The 3,315-nt window shown below is 50.8% G+C and overlaps 1 pseudogene; it reads right to left on the reverse strand.

The window, feature by feature from the left end:
• Positions 1–984: 984 nt before the first annotated feature.
• LOC127445550 (uncharacterized) overlaps positions 985–3,315 on the reverse strand; it is a 5,989-nt pseudogene continuing 3,658 nt past the window's right edge.

Below are 3,315 nucleotides of genomic sequence, written 5' to 3' on the forward strand. Positions count from 1 at the left end.
GGCTATGAAGAACCCACCCCCAAGACAGAATGAGCTGCCGGGGTCCTGGTAACATCCAGCCAGTAGTAACATACAAAAGTATGGGGAGAAGCCCAGCTGGCAACAGAACAGATGTCCTGCAATGAAACTCCCCTAACAGAGCCCAAGAGGTGGCCATGCCCCTTGTGGAGTGGGCTCTGAGGCCTCCTGGAGGCTGCACTCCCCTAGATTCATATGCCAAAACTACAGCTTCCACAAGCCAGTGCGAGAGGCAAGAGATGAAGAGCTGATTGCTCTTCCGAAAAGCACTGGTCCTATCCAAGTATGCCCACAGGGCACAGACAGGACACAGAGCATTCAGCCTCTGATCCTCCGCAGAGGAAAAAGGGGGAGGGTGAAAAGCGGAAAGCTCCATTACCTCACATGAGAACGCTGGGAAGCATTTAGGCATAAAGGCCGGGTTGGGCCTAAGGAAAACCTTATCTCCACTAAGAGAGAGTTTAGTGCATGAGGAATGAACAGAGAGTGCATGCAAGTCACTGACACATTTAGCTGATGCTAAGGCCAGGAGCAAAGCTGTCTTGAAAGACAGCAATTTTAGGGAAATGCTTCCCAGTGGCTCAAAAAAACCCTGAGATAAAGCCTCCAGCCCTGTAGAGAGGTCCCACTCAGGAACAGTTCTCCTAGTAACTGGGAGAGAACGGCGGGCGCCCTTCATAAATTTATGAATGAGGCAGTGTTGCCCTGCTGTTGAGCCATGAAACCCAAAATGACAAGCAGAAATAGCCACCAGGTAGACCTTAATAGTGGAAAATGACCTGCCCTTATCCATAAGGTCTTGTAAAAAACACAAAATATCAGAGACTGAACACTGATATGATGTGGAACCTCACCCATCACACCACCCTTCAAACACTTGCCACTTACAGTCATATAACGACCTTGTGGAGGAGGCCCTAGTGTTCTGTATAGTGGCAACCACACGTGGGGGGAGCCCCATCGAGCTTAAGTTTGTCCTCTCACGGGCCAAGCCCAAAGAGCCACCCTGTCCAGGTGGGGTGATATATCTCCCCGTTTGCTTGAGACAACAGGTCTGTGAATAGAGGGAGGGGCCACAGCTGGGCATGCAGAAGAGGAATTATCTCTTCCAGCCATGGTGCTTTGGGCCACCTGGGTGCTATCAAAATGAGGGACAGGCCCTGCTCTCTCACCCTGGCCAGGGTGGGGAATGCGTAGAGCAGCACTTTGGGCCACGGGTGGGATAGTGCGTCCACGCTGAGGGGCGCGTCCTCGTCCTTTAGCGAGAAGAACATAGGACAATGGGAGTTTTCGTGCGAGGCGAAGAGATCTATGGTCACCTGTCTGAATCTCTCCCACAACATGCCTACTATCTGAGGGTGGAGGCGCCTGTCTCCGTAGAGCGGATTCCCCCTTGACAGAAGGTCCATGCCCCTGTTCATAATGCCTGGAACATGGGTCGCACATAACGACAGGAAGTGCCGCCTGCTCCACACTAAAAGCCTGTGAGCTAGAGCATGAAGCTTAGGCAAGCACATTCTGCCCTGGCGATTGATATGTGCCACTGCTGTGGTATTGTCGCAGCAAACGAGCACATGATGCCCATGCAAGTGGGGCACAAAATGATTCAGAGCTTTCCATACAGTCATGAGCTCCAAATAATTTATGTGGGCTGAACGAAGTTCGTTCGGCCATGAACCGTTCACCGTCCTGCCCTCCTGAGTGGCTCCCCACTCTGTTAAAGACGCGTCTTTCGCTACAACTTTTCGCAACATAACAGCCCCAAGAGGGGTCCCGTGTGCGTAAAAATCTGCACTCCTCCAGTGGCGCAAGGCTGCTGTGCACAAGCGCATCACTGTAACAGAGCGACAGAGATTGCATAACAGGCTGAAGTGGAGGGATAAAACCCACTTCATGAATGCCCTCATTCGCAGAAGGCCCAAAGGCAAAACCTGAATAGCTGATGCCATAAGACCCTGTAATCTGAGACATGTGTGAAACTGCACTTTCACCCCCTCCTTGAATTGTGATAGACAATTCATTAGAGAGAGAACACACTCTTGTGAGAGGCGCACTGCATGGAGATTGAATTCAGCTCCAGACCCAGGAAAATTGCTCTTGTTCACATTCACTCTGAACCCAAGCGATGTGATGTGCGAGCACACGGCGAGTGTCTTGCACCACTTTCTCCTTGGAATTGGCTATGATTAACTAATTGTCTATGTATCTTAGGATCTTTAGACCCATTATTCTCAGCGGCGCTAAGCCCGCCTCCACACATAGACAGAACACAAAGGAAGGACTGTGAATTCGTAACATATGCCTTGATAGGCAAAACAAAGAAATTTCCTGTGCGGGGTGTAAATGTTGATGTGGAAAAAAGCATCTTTCAGATCGACTGATGTGAACCAGTCGTTTTGATGAAGTGAGCGAGTGCGTGTGCCGTGTGTTAACATTCTGAAATTGTATTTCCTCAAATGTTTGCTCAACACTCTGAGATCCAGAATAGGATGGAGAGAGCCATCTTTCTTTGGAACGAGGAAATAACAGGAGCAAAACCCTTGACTGCATTGATCTAGGGGTACTACATGAATCGCCTCCTTCCCAAGGAGGAAGGAGATTTCCTCTTTCAGAATGTGAGCAGCGCTCTCCTCTGTGTGAGAGGAGATAACGCCGCCGAAAGGCAGGGGTTTCCTGGCGAACTGGAGTCTGTACCCGTTCATTATGTTTGAATCACCCACTCGGGAGCCGACACAGCCTGCCAAGCTGTTGTTTGACACCGTTTCCCCCGTCAGAGTCGGAAAGTTCGGGATCAGCGCACTGGGTAGCGGCAACCTTGAGCCTCCAGCACCAAAGTTTTTTGGGCAGCGCCAGGCAGTGGCTACAGTTTTCCGGGAATTCTAGAGCTTCCTCCACGTGTTTGAGACCCATGCAAACAACACAGAAAGGATGAGGGTCTCTGGTGGCGATGAGGGCACCGCACGCGGCCGGGCAGGCATGTGATAAGTTGTCCCCGGGGGTTGCCATAGGTTTGGAAAGCGCCATATTAGAGAAAAACTCCGTAAAATCTGTGGCGAGCACCCATGGAGCAGAGGAAGTGGTGAGAGAGAAAAGCGGGCAGCCTGACTGGTAGTTTAAGCAAGCGTGGGCGGCTTGCAGCAAATAGAAACAGCTAACCTGGCTGAAGCAAGACAGTCATGTCTGGCAGAGGCTGATCTGAACGATGTGTCCTCCTGTAGACAAAACTGTGAAAGTCCAATTCCAACCGAGCTGAGAGAAACAGAGGTCGTGAGAAGTGAATGTCAATTGAGGAACAGC

The sequence above is a fragment of the Myxocyprinus asiaticus genome, chromosome 8 (genome assembly GCF_019703515.2).
Source record: "Myxocyprinus asiaticus isolate MX2 ecotype Aquarium Trade chromosome 8, UBuf_Myxa_2, whole genome shotgun sequence".
NCBI classification, from domain to species: domain Eukaryota; kingdom Metazoa; phylum Chordata; class Actinopteri; order Cypriniformes; family Catostomidae; genus Myxocyprinus; species Myxocyprinus asiaticus.